The sequence below is a fragment of the Tenrec ecaudatus genome, chromosome 12, assembly GCF_050624435.1.
Source record: "Tenrec ecaudatus isolate mTenEca1 chromosome 12, mTenEca1.hap1, whole genome shotgun sequence".
NCBI lineage: Eukaryota > Metazoa > Chordata > Mammalia > Afrosoricida > Tenrecidae > Tenrec > Tenrec ecaudatus.
In genome coordinates, this window is record NC_134541.1 from 79,983,773 (window position 1) to 79,997,439 (window position 13,667).

At 40.1% G+C, this 13,667-nt stretch overlaps 1 long non-coding RNA gene across 2 annotated transcripts in view; it reads left to right on the forward strand.

Moving 5' to 3' along the window:
- LOC142422553 (uncharacterized) overlaps positions 1 to 8,981 on the forward strand; it is a 30,313-nt gene extending 21,332 nt beyond the window's left edge. Inside the window, exons 5-6 of one of the 2 annotated variants that reach the window (XR_012779091.1) lie at positions 177 to 293; positions 8,639 to 8,981. This is a non-coding gene — a long non-coding RNA (uncharacterized LOC142422553). The remainder of the gene's footprint in view (positions 1 to 176; positions 294 to 8,638) is intronic. The other variant, XR_012779092.1, reaches the window with a different exon arrangement.
- The last annotated feature ends 4,686 nt before the right edge of the window (positions 8,982 to 13,667 follow it).

The window sequence follows — 13,667 nt, forward strand, 5'->3', positions numbered from 1 at the left end:
GTGCACAGACAGTTCCTGACTCGTAGAAGACAACCATTAATGTTCGCTATATAAATACAGGAAGGCCACACTCATGATCTACATGGGCGTATGTGCCGTTTGAAGTCAGGATTACACAATGTTGGCAAGCTTGTTTTCTTTGTCACTTGGTAAAAAGACCATTTTTCTGTTTTCAGATAGAATGGTTCAATTGTTATAAGAAGTCCCTTGCTACTTACATGAGGTCATTGGGAGGAAATGAAGGTTTGGACATAACACAGGATATGAAGCCTCCCAAAAGCTTATATATTGAAGTAAGTTTTACCTCTTGAGAATGGATTTTATTGAATGTGTGGATTATGCTCCTATTATGTAAGAAGGAGATATGAATATAGTTTTGTTAGGTGCCACCAAGTCCTATTCATAGTAACTAGATGTACAACAGAATGAAACACTGCCTTGCCCCGCACCCTCTTCTCAAACATTGCTGTTTGAGCCCATTATTGCAGTCATGGTGTCAATGTGTACCACTGAGAGGCTTCCTCTTTTTGACCATCCAGGGACTTGCCATCCAGATGACATATACACGGAGTCGGCCTCTTTAAGGGGCACTCCCGCTGTAGCTCTTCCAGCATAGCTTTGTTTGCTCTTCTGGCTGTTGATGTTTTGTCAGTGCTTTTCTGCGATATCATAATTCATAGTTATCAATTCACCTCTGTCTTATTCATTGTTCACCTTTCATATACATATTAGGTGATTAAAAAATAGCATGGCTGGGGTCAGATAAACCGAGGACTAGTTTTCATAGTTTTACTGAGATAAAAGGACCCCTGGTGGTACAGTGGTTACACATTGGGTTGCGATCAGCATGGTCCGCAGTTCAAAACCCACAAAAACTCTGTCCCTTGACTCCACCCCTTGAGGGATAAGATGGGGTTCCTGCCAGGTCTAGAGGCCAGGTGTGTGGATTTCTCACCCAATGGGGGGGTTAAATTAAACCTCTCAAGTCTACTTTGAGATTGATGCAGGAAGTGCTAGGCTTCTCTTTCCCCCTTGCCCCCTAATTGTGTTGTTTTGCTAACACATTTCCTGCTTGGGGGTGGCAGGGTGAGGAATGTTGAGCAAGGGCTGGTGGAACTGTAGAACAAAGCAAAAGTTAAGCTTGGCCAGTGACTGTCTGCACCAAGCTGACTCTGCAAAGCTGTTCTTCACCAGAGGCCAGCAAGCCAAGAGGCTTGATCAGCTGGGTTAGCTCAGGGACCAGAAAAAATTGGCTATGCCAGGCAGGAGGGAAGCTTCCCCAGCGTGTGGACAGCCTATAACAAAGAGGGGAATCTGTTAGTAGTTGCTACTGCTCTCTCAGTTTAAGAAGCTTGGATGTACTTCATATTGAGATTCTCTTCCAGGAAGTTTAGGATATCGCTCCTAGTGGACCTTCTCTATAATTGCTGAGAGTTGTCCGAGTTTGTTGTCTGACAGTCATTTTGCTGACTCTGCTGCTCTTTAACACTTTAAAGAAGTCTTTTGCAGCATTTATCTCATGGCTTGATTTCTTCACTAATTCCATGAATGTTGATTATGCATTGAAATAAATGAAATCCGTGTCAATTTATTTTTTTCTCTTTTTATCATTGTGTTTATTGGCCCGAGCATGAGGCTTTTTTTTTCATCGAGCCATAATCCCTACAGAAAGCTTTAGTCTCAGTTCTTCATTAATGTGTTGAATCCTCTTAGCTTTCCATAAGCAAAGTTGTATCATATGCATATCACAAGGTCTCTGCTTTTACACTGGACATTTTAATACTTTCATATTGAAAGTTACTACCACTAAGGAAGTACTTACCAAGGAGCTTCAAATGTTTCTGGGACTTTTTTCAGTTTTTAAATTCCATATTTGCACACATTTGAAGTCCCTGTCATATAGTTGTCATTTTGTTACTTGTTAAGTGGGTTATCCTCTCTTTGCTCCTCATTTCTTCCAGTAGTACCACGTACTTTGGCGCTTAGTTAATTTTTGGATTTTGAACCATCATTATTATCCTCTTTTGTATACTTTTGAATATTGAATAAAGAAGACCAAAGAAAAATGGATGCATTCAACTTAGGTGTTGGCTAAATATGTTAGGTAGCCAGAATAGGGGCCATAAAGGGGGAGTGTTAGTCTGGGTAGACAAGAGAAACAAATTCATAGAAACTCATGTTTATAAGAAAGAGGTTTATATAGAAGAACAACTGAATATTGTGAAAACGTCCCAGCCCAGTCCAGGTCAAGTCCGTGAGCCCAATATTAGCCCATATGTCTGATACCAATCTGTAAAGGCCTCGTCAGACTCACGAAACATGCAATGACTCCGATTGCAGGACGATCTTGAACCAGCGAGTAGAAAGTTTTTGGATCCAGTAGCATTGTAAACATCTCAGCGCTGGCAGGGTTCTCTATGTGGCTTCTCTGGCTCCAGAGGTCTGTTGCATCAGGGTAGGTCCGTGTGGCTTTCCCAGCTACCAGGACGTAGTGCCATGTGTCTTGCCAGTAGAGCATCTCCAAGGAAGTGAGCTGAGAGAGAGAAGCGTCTCCTGTTTAAGGAGGAAATACCGGAGTTCCCAGAATTCTCAGGCGAAGGCAATGCCCACACAGAGGCCTCACTGGCTATCCTGATTGACCAACTAGACTCCACCACTTCACTCTTAATCCTCTCAAGTCCCAAATTGACATCAGATTACATAAGCACCACAAGGGGGTTGTCTCCGCAGTAACTGCATAAGGCTAAAGCAAAAGGATTGGAAGAAATCAGGCATCCATTAAATTTTAGAACAATCAAACTGAGCATGCTCAGACAAGAGCTCCCTCCGCCCCGAGGGGAGGTCCACCAGGGCACACAGATTAGGCTCAGTTACATTACCTCACACAGGTGGGCCTAAACTCAAGCCAGTGGAACCAACCAATACCTTCAACCATGCTTCCCCCAGCCGTTGTGGAGAGGAGGGAATAAAGACCCTGCCTTGACTTCCTTCCATTCCAGCATTCTCCACAAGTGGGGGGTGGGAGCCCTTTTGGCCCCTGGGATTTCCTGGTTCCACGTGCTGGGTTATGTGTTCCTGTTCTTTCTATGTGTTTTTTCCCCATTCAGCGGCGAACCCATGTGCAGTTCTGCGGATCCTTGTATGCTTTCTTAAAACAATGTGTATTTTTTGAGGCTGTAATACCTGAAACTTCCCTTTTCCCCATAAAATCACTTGGATTACAAACCTGCTTCTGCTGTGTGAATTCTTTCAGGTACCTGAATCCAGGAACCTAACACCTTTTTCTCTATATTGCTTCATCTTGCAATCTACTATCCTTGTATTTCAATCTAAAGGAATGTCTCAACATTCCCTCAGGTTTTATTTGTTTTCTTGAATTTTATCCTCATTTATAAAGGAAAGTTTTGCTGGCTATAGGAATCTTGGATGGCTGTTCATTTCTTTCATTATTTTAAATATGTGACTCTATTACCTCCTGGTTTCCAGGGTTTCTATATATGTAAATTGGTACTTCATTTTATTTGATATTGTCAAGATTTTATCTTTTTTTTAAAGAGTTTGATTATAAGATATTTTGGTGTGGATCTCTCAGGCTTTCTTCTGATTTGGAAATTCTTAAGTGTCATTGATATGTACATTCTTGTCCTTTGTCGAGTTTTGGTAATGTTCTGCTGTTGTCTATTAAGTTTTATTTAGTTACCCTTTGCCCTCTTCTGGGACTTCCATAATATTTGCATTGATTTGCTTGATGGTGTTCCTTGGGATCATGTTTCTTTACTTTTGTTCCTCAGACTCAATAAGCTGTTCTGTTCTTCTGCCAACTCAAATATCCTGTTGAGTTATCCAGTAACGTTGTTTCTCTTATTTGTTAGTGCTAGTAATTGGATTGGCTTCTTTAAATGTAGGAAGACATATCAGAGGGCCGTATTTGACTTTCTCTGGCTGCACTGTTTCCATGAGGCAGAGTTCAGACATGCCTCCATCCTTCATCCTTCAATATCTATTCTGACACCACCCACTCCTCCCTCACACACTGCCTTTCTGTCGGGTTCAATTATCGGTCCCAGTTGGCCTCACAGAACTCACAGACAATATTCATAATTTAGTGGGCTTATTAAGGAAGGTAACTAGTTACCACAAGTCAGCATCAGGAAACAGTAAGTGTACCTCTCCTGTCATCCAGCAGTCATGTCAGTCTTTAGTCCTTAGCCTCTCAGTCACATAGTCCCTTTGCCTCTTTGGGCCAGAAAGGCAGCCCACTGCTCTGCCTCAAAGTATCATAGTCTCAGTATTGCTCCTCTGTTCTATGTCATGGACGCCTTGCCTCAGCCTCTGGTCTTGGCTTAGTTCCTCTGTTCTGTCCCATGGTCTCTGTGCTGCAGCCTTTGATGCCTCCATCTCAGTCTCTACCACTTCAGACAAAGATCTCAAGTATGTCCCACTAGGGCCTCTTACACCTTGATGGTCCAGCATTTCTCTGTGTTCCTGCTTCTGAGATGGCTTTTCCACATAACCATCCCTCCAAAATGGGATTTTTAACCATAGCCATATAGGCTAGAATTGATAATACAATGCATAAGAGATTATGGCTAGATGGGCCTTATTCATTGACTACATCTCTTCATCTCTTTCTTAGGATCCCTGCTGGCATTGTAGGATAGGCATTGGACTGCTAACCATAAGGTTCCAGAACCAAACTCTCTGGTATTGAGTCAATGCTGATTCCTAGGGATCCCCTGTGGGTTTCTGAGTAGAAAGCCCAGGCTTTCTCCTACTGGTACTGGTAGTTTTGAACTGTCGACCATGCAGATTGCAACCCAGTGATTAACTGCTGTACCACCAGGGTTCTGAGGTTCTTAAGGTTCAAATTTACCAATTGTTGCTCAGGAGAAAGATGAGACTATTAGTTTCTGTAAGGATTTACAGCCTTGGAAAACCAATATAGGGTCATTGTGAGTTAGAATCAACTAGAGGGCAGTGATAGAATCTCTTTATAGATATTTTAATTTATGTATATATATTGCTAACCCAGTTTTCTTTTGTTCTTTGGGCCTGTTTTTTTTCCTAATTGTTTTATTAGGGGCTCATCGAACTCTTATCACAATCCATATATATACATACATCAATTGTATAAAGCACATCTGTACATTCTTTGCCCTAATCATTTTTTTTACATTTTATTAGGGGCTCATACAATTCTTATCACAATCCATACATATACATACATCAGTTGTATAAAGCACATTCCTACATTCTTTGCCCTAATCATTTTGAAAGCATTTGCTCTCCACTTAAGCCCTTTGCATCAGGTCCTCTTTTTTTTCCCCCCTCCCTCCCTTACCCTCCCTCCCTCATGAGCCCTTGATAATTTATAGATTGTTATTTTGTCATATCTTTCCCTATCCGGAGTCTCCCTTCCCCCCTTTCTCAGCCGTCCTTCTCCCAGGGAGGAGGTCGCATGTAGATCCTTGTAATCAGTTCCCCCTTTCCAACCCACTCCCCCTCTACTCTCTCAGTATCACCCCTCACACCCCTGGTCCTGAAAGTATCATCCACCCTGGATTCCCTGTGCTTTCAGCTCCCATATGCACCAGTGTAGAATTAGGATCATGGTAGTTGGGGGGAGGAAGCATCCAGGATCCGGGGGAAAGCTGTGTTCTTTTTCTTTCTTTTTTTACATTTTATTAGTGGCTCATACAACTCTTATCACAATCCACACATATACATACATCAATTGTATAAAGCACATCCCTACATTCTTTGCCCTAATCACTCTCAAAGCATTTGCTCTTCACTTTACCTTTGCATCAGGTCCTTTTTTTTTTTCTCCCCTCCCTCATGTGCCCTTGGTAATTTATACATTGTTATTTTGTCATATCTTGCCCTATCCGGAGTCTCCCTTACCTTCCCCCCCCCCTTCTCTGCCATCCGTCTCCCAGGGAGGAGGTCACATGTGGATCCTTGTAATCAGTTCCCCCTTTGCAACCCACTCACCCTCCACTCTCCCAGGATTGCCCCTCATACCATTGGTCCTGAAGTTATCATCCACCTTGGATTCCCTGTGCCTCCAGCTCCCATATGCACCAGTGTACAACCTCTGCCCTATCCAGTCCTGCAAGGTAGAATTCGGATCATGGTAGTTGGGGGAGGAAGCATCCAGGATCTGGGGGAAAGCTGTGTTCTTCATCGGTACTGCATCGCACCCTGACTGACCCATCTCCTCTCCTAAACCCCTCTATGAGGGGATCTCCAGTGGCCGACAAATGGGCTTTGAGTCTCCACGCTGCACTTACCCCTTCATTCACTATGGTGTGTGTGTGTGTGTGTGTGTGTGTGTGTGTAAAATTAAAAACTTTTATACAATAGCCTATACTCCAGGATAAAGTGTAGCTATCTGCTTTGTACTCCTCCTGGATCATTGCAGTATCCCCACTTTGGGAAACACTGCTATAGAGGGACAGGAGTATGGAAATGCTTATACTGCCCTCTCTGCAACAAACTTTGATTCACAGTTTTAAGGTAATAGTGATGTGTGAGCTGAACTATATTAAGCTTACATTTTATAGGTCAAAAATGATTGGATGTTGGCACTTTAATTTCAAGCATCTTAATGTAATCTAACATTCCATCTTCCATAAATTTTGTTTTATTTTTAAAATACTAAATGAAAATCAATTGATTGCTAAGTTACTGTGTAAGCAAAATGAAAGAGCATGAAACTGAATCTTTTAAATGTATTTTTAAGTATTCGTGAGAAACAAGAGATTGGAAGACTTGATTTCCTTTGAAAAACAGTTTGTTCACTCCCTCAATGCATGAATATCTTCTTTTATTAAATTGGAACTCTATGATGCTCACTCTCCCGACACAACGGCTGGAGCCAAAGTGGGTGAACAAGTAAATGTGGTGAAGAAAGCTCATGGTGCCCGGCTATCAAAAGAGATAGTGACTGGGGTCTTAAAGGCTTGAAGATAAACAAGCGGCCATCTAGCTCAGAAGCAACAAAGTCCACATGGAAGAACACACCAGCCTGTGTGATCGAGTGGTCCCGAAGGGATCAGTTACCAGGCATTAAAGAACAAAAAATCATATCATTGACTGCACACCTCCATGATAGGATCGCTGAAGACAAATGGGTGCATAAGCAAATGTGGTGAAGAAAGCTGATGGTGCCTGGCTATCAAAAGAGATAGTGTCTGGGGTCTTAAAGGCTTGAAGGTGAACAAGCGGCCATCTAGCTCAGAAGCAAAAAAGCCCACATGGAAGAAGCACACCGGCCAGTGCGATCACGAGGTGCCAAGGGACCAGGTATAAGGCATCATGCAAAAAAAAAAAGATATGTGTGTATGTATGTGTACATGTGTGTATATGTATATATGTATATGTATATATGTATATATATACCATATTAAATGAAGGGGGAAGTGCAGAGTGGAGACCCAAGGCCCAAGTGTCGGCCAATGGAGATCCCCTCATAGAGGGTTTAGGAGAGGAGATGGGTTAATTAGGGTGCGAGGTAGTACCGATGAAGAACACAACTTTCCTCCAGATCCTGGATGCTTCCTCCCCCCAACTACCATTATCCGAATTCTACCTTGCAGGGCTGGATAGGGCAGAGGCTGTACACTGGTACATATGAGGGCTGGAGGTACAGGGAATCCAAGGTGGATGATACCTTCAGGACCAAGGGTGTGAGGGACGATGCTGGGAGAGTGGAGGGTGAGTGGGTTGGAAAGGGGGTACTGATTACAAGGATCCACATGTGACCTCTTCCCTGGGAGAGGGACAGCAGAGAAGGGGGGGAAGGGAGACTCCGGATAGGGCAAGATATGACAAAATAACGATGTATAAATTACCAAGTGCACACGAGGGAGGGGGGAAAGGGGAGGGAGGGGGAAAAAATAAAGAGGACCTGATGCAAGGGGTTTAAGTGGAGAGCAAATGCCTTGAGAATGATTGGGGCAGGGAATGTATGGATGTGCTTTATACAATTGATGTATGTATATGTATGGATTGTGATAAGAGTTGTATGAGTCCCTAATAAAATGTAAAAAAGGAAAAGAGAAAAATATGATTAGGGCAAAGACTGTACAGATGTGCTTTATACAATTGATGTATGTATATGTATGAACTGTGATAAGAATTGTATGAGCCCCAATAAATTGTTAAAAAGAGAAACAGTTTGTTTTTAGATTTATGTTCTTTTATCCTGATGGATTATGGGAAGGATCTGGTCAATCTAGTTGAGGTAAAATGCTCTTTTCTTTCTTGTTTGCCACTGTTATGTCCCTCATTTTTATTCCTTCTGATTAATATAGTGCATTGTTTGAGAGGAAAACGTCCAACTATGTAGTCTCCTTTTATCTAAATCCCTGGTTTCCTTATTGGTAATACCATCCATGTATACATTTGCAAAGCTTATTTTTCCCTTCCCGGTGACGTAGGAAATTGAGATCTTTAGGTTTAGGACCACAGTAAATATCTGGGAATAGTAAGGGTCCTAAGTACACAGAGGAGGAAACAGACACAGAAAATACAGTACTTTTACTGTTCGGGCATTTATATAATCCCACTTCATGTTATGATCACTGCATATTTTAAAAGGTAATTTGGATAAAATATCTGATTTTCTTTTCAGGTACGGTGTCTAAGAGACTATGGAGAATTTGAAGTTGATGATGGTACCTCTGTGATACTAAGAAAAAACAGCCAGGTATTTATTGTCTTAAGAATGTATACTTTGAACTTCATTAAAAGTATTGAATGAAGAAAATGTTCGAATCAATAGTAAAATAATTACCTTGTGATGACAATTTATAGCACAGGCATTATGTTTAATATAGATCACCTTGTTTTGTACTTTTTGTAAATGTTAAGACTTACAAATATTGAATATACAATGGACTGCAAAAAGTGGGAAAATTCCATTCTGTGATTCCATTTGTCTACCATGTGTTCTAAGCAATGTACTAGTAAAATTTTTATCTATTAATTACAAACAGATATAATTTTTATGAGTATATTACTTGGGCTTTGTTTGTTGTTTTTTCATTCTCTTTTGTTTTGTTTTTTCTATAGCACCTATATCTTTAGTGACTTCTTTAAGCATTAAAGAGGGCCACATCCTAAGAACTCATAGTTCTTAGATTGGGGCTAGATTTAAATGGGAGCACAAAATCCATTCACATATCTGTGGTTTATATATGTCTCTGGTTCACTTTAGAAACAACATTATCATTTTATGATAGCGAAAACTTTTCAAACCATCTTCCTGGGGCATAAGGTAACGATAGTGTTATTCATTTAGCTAATGATACAGAATTTAAAACACGGTTGAGAAAAGCATATAGACGTATAGGCTGGTTTCAGACATCAATTCATGCTTGAATTGTTGACTTATATAGATTAAATTCAAGTTTCTGAACAATTTATTAAAAAATCTTTTCTGGGGGGACTCATACAGCTCTTATTACAATTCATCCATACATACATTGTGTCAAGCACATTTGTACATTTGTTGCCATATAATTTTCAAAACATTTACTTTCTACTTGAGCCCTTGGTATCAGCTCCTCGTTTTCACCCTCCTTCCCCCACCCTCCCTCATGAACCCTTGATTATTTATAAATTATTACTATTTTGGCATATCTCACACTGTCCAACGTCTCCCTTCACCCACTTTTCTGTTGTCTGTCCCCCATGGAGGAGTTTATATGTAGATCTTTATAATCCCTTGCCCCTTTCTACCCTACCTTCCCTCCACCCTCCCGGTATCGCCACTCTCACTACTAGTCCTCAGAGGGTCATCTGTCCTGGATTGCCTCTGTTTCTAGTTCCTGTCTGTACCAGTGTACATCCTCTGGTCTACCCGTATTTGTAAGGTAGAATTGGGATCATGATAGTGGGAGGGAGGAAGCATTAAAGAACTAGAGGAAAGCTGTATGTTTTATCTTTACTATACTATACCCTGACTGGTTTGTCTCCTCCCCAAGGCCCTTCTGTAAGGGTATGTCCAGTTGCCTATAGATGGGTTTTGTGTCCCCATTTCGCACTCCCACTCATCACAGTGATAGGACTTTTTGTTTTTTGATGCCTGATACCTGATCCCATTGACACCTCGTGATCACACAGGCTGGACTGGACACTATTTACACAAATAATTAGGGTTGATGTTGGAACCAAACTTTCAACAAAATTCATTCCAAAAGGTAGCAACATGCATACCTGACTAATACATGTCATAACAAAATAAGAAGAGCATTAAAGTAGTAAATATTTGGTATTCCCGGATCACCATTCATTAGGCACCCTGAAGGCCAGAGAGCAAACCAAAGTCCAATAACTGCCAATTCCATAACTTGGGATAGCAGTCATCATCTTCTCACACTGATGAATTTCAGTCTTAAATCAAAGGGCTCCTGATGAGTTTGAATGAAAGCCCAGTTTACAAACTCCAGTGAATGTAGCTTCCACATGGATTCTTTCTGGTGTGGCCTATGAAAGATATTGTGTGCCTCAAAAGAACAATATTAAGTCCACTAGTCTGTAGCACACACCCTGGATTACCAAGAGCTGGATAGAAAGTAGGTCCAAAAGGTCCAATTAGGTGGGCCTCTACTCAAGTACTCCCTCAACGCAAGAACACTTTGTTCTAGTCACCTGGCATTCTGTGATAACCTTCCCGCCAGAATTGCTGAAGACAAATGGGTGCATAAGCAAATGTAATGAAGAAAGGTGATGGTGTCCAGCAATGCAAAGATATAGCATCTGGGGTCTTACAGGCTTGAAGATGAACAAGTGACTCTCTCTAAGAAGCAACAAAGCCCACATGGAAGAAGCACACCAGCTTGTGTGATAAAGAGGTGTCGAAGGGATCAGGTATCTGGCATCAAAGACCCAGAACAAAAAGCCTTATTGATGTGATTGAGGGGGAGGGTGGACTGGAGACCCCAAACCCATTTGTAGACAGCTGTGAGAGTAGTGGTACCAAGAGGGGGCACTGATCACAATGTAACCTCTCCCTGGGCATGGGCAGTAGAAAAGAGGGTAAAGAGAAACCTCGGACAGTGTAAGACATGAAAAATTAATAACAATTTATGAATTATTAAGAGTTCGTGAAGAAGGGAAGAGGGAAAAATGAGGAGCCCATGTCAAGGGCTCAAGTAGAATGAAATTGTTTTGAAAATGATGATGGCAACAATGAACAAATGTGCTAGACACAATGGATGGATGCATAGATTGTGATAAGAGCTGTATGAGCCCCCAAGAAAATGATTTTGATCAGAATTGTGTTCTATCTATAGATTTATTGCTTTCAGTAATATTCACATTTTGATTTTTCTGTAGTTTCCTTTGTACAGGTCTTTTGTTTCTTTGGTTAAGTTTATTCCCAGGTATTCATCTTTTGTATGGATATTATAAATGATATTGTTTTCTCTTTTTTTATATTTTTTTCTTGATGTTTTTATTTTGGAGCTCTCTTCAATAGCATATTAAAATTGATTTCTGCTTATTAATCTTGTATGCCATTACTTTAACAGATTCGTTAGTACTTTCCAACAATCTTTCTGTGGAGTCCTTGGGGCTCTCACTATGTAAAATCATACTATCTGCAAATAGTGACAGCTTGACCTATTTTTTGCCCAATTATATTCCTTTTATTTTAAAATTTTTTTGCTGTCTGTCTGGCTAAGATGTTTATTGTAGTACAATGTTGAATAAGAATATTGATGAGGGACACTCTTATCTACTTCCTGTTTTCATTTTTTCTAAATGATCGTGATCAGGTTTTGAGGATTATGCTCATTTCATAGAATGCGTGTGGGAGTTTGCTGTCAGTTTCTATATTTTGGAATAGTCTGCACAGAATTAGTTATGGCTCTTCCCTGAATACTTGCTAGCATTCTCCTGTGAAGCCAACATACATACTTCTTTAGAACCTTTCTTGGTTGGAAGTCTCTTGGTGACCTCTAATTCTTCTTTTGCTCTACATGTATCTTTTTATTTCATTTGGATCTTTTGTGATGGTACCCTTTTCATCTCAAATTCTAGATATTTGCATCTTTCTTTTCCTTTGTTAAGTTTTCTATCAGTTTGTCGATTTTGTTAATCTTTTCATAACCAACTTTTTGTCTTGTTGATTTCCCCCCCATTTTTCAGTTCATTTATTTCTGCTTCAATTTTTATTAGTTCTTTCCCTTTATTGTTGAAGGACTTATGTGGTTTCCCTCTTTCTACTTGTTGGAAGTGTTTCATTAGTATTGGTTTTGGATTTCTCTCATATTTCGTGTGTGTATTGATTGCTATAAATTGACTTCAGATAACTGCATTTGTTGTATCCGAGTTTTTGGTATGATGTGTTATAGGTTTGCTTGTTTTAAGGAGTTTCTTAATTTCTCATTTTCGTTTACTCTAGTGTCCAGTCATTTTGAAATGGTATGTTGTTCAGTCTCCATGTGTTTGTCTTTTTGTTCCTTTTCTTTCTGTTGTAGATTTCCAGTTTTATAACATTGTGATCTGAGAAAATGAATTGTTGAATTCAAAATTCCTTTATTTTTTCCTCCTCAGGAAATAACCTTTATTTCTCCCTTGTATTTGAGGGATATTTTTGTTCAGTATAATATTCTTGGCTGGCTTCCTTCCGCCCCACCCCCCCTTCCACCCGTCACAATTGTATATATGTCATTCCATTGTCTTCTTGCCTGCAGGTCTTTTGCTGAGAAGTCTGAATTTATCCTTATCAACTTTCCTTTGTAGATGACTTTTCCTTTTTCTCTAGCTGCCCTCAGATTCTCTCCTTTTCTTTATGTCTTGATGTTTTCTCTTTGGTTGTCCATTCTTCTCAGCTTGTTGAATAGTGTGTTGAAATTTTCTTCCATGGTTTCTTGTACTATTCTCTGTAGATTTTTTTTTTTTTTGGTGGTGTTCTTTTCCCAGCATTTCTTTTCTTTTTTCTTTTCTTAGATGGGTTCTTATGATAGTGTCCTACAGGATTTATTTGGATGCTTCCGGGTTTTTTGTTGATTGCTTCTCTTGTCTACTGTCGTGAGGGTAATTGTCTTCAAGCTCATTTATTTTATTTTCCTTTTCCATTTTATTCCTCTAGCCTTTTACTATGTTGCCTAATTCAGTTATCTCATTGCTTGTCTTCTAGAATCCTTTGGTTTAAGGATTTTAGTTTCTCAATTTCTTCTGTTTTTCTCATGAACATTCCCCAGATCTCTTGACCTAAGCATCATTCTTCTGAATTCTGTTACTGGTGGTTCACAATCACATCTTCAGACTATTCCATTGGTTTGAGTGCTACTTGGTTGTTCATGTTTGTTTTTCTTGAATTTGGAAGCTTTCTGTGCTTGACTGCTGTTTCTTCAGCATTGTGGTGTGTGAGCTGCTGGTCATACAGAGGTAGAGTTTGTCTAGTGACACAGGTGAGTTCTAATAGGAGCTGGAAAACATACAGTGGTGAAATGAAAAGAAGGGGAAAGGTGCCTAAGTGGGGATAGTGGCTGGGAAAAATAGAATAAAATAAAAGTAATGATAAGAATCAAGTAATGATAGTAATAAGTGACTGTGAATAAGCCAACAGACTTGCAAAAATAATGGGAAAATATTTTCAGAGGGGTAATCACAATAAGGAGCTCTGGTCATATAATGGTTATGTATTGAGT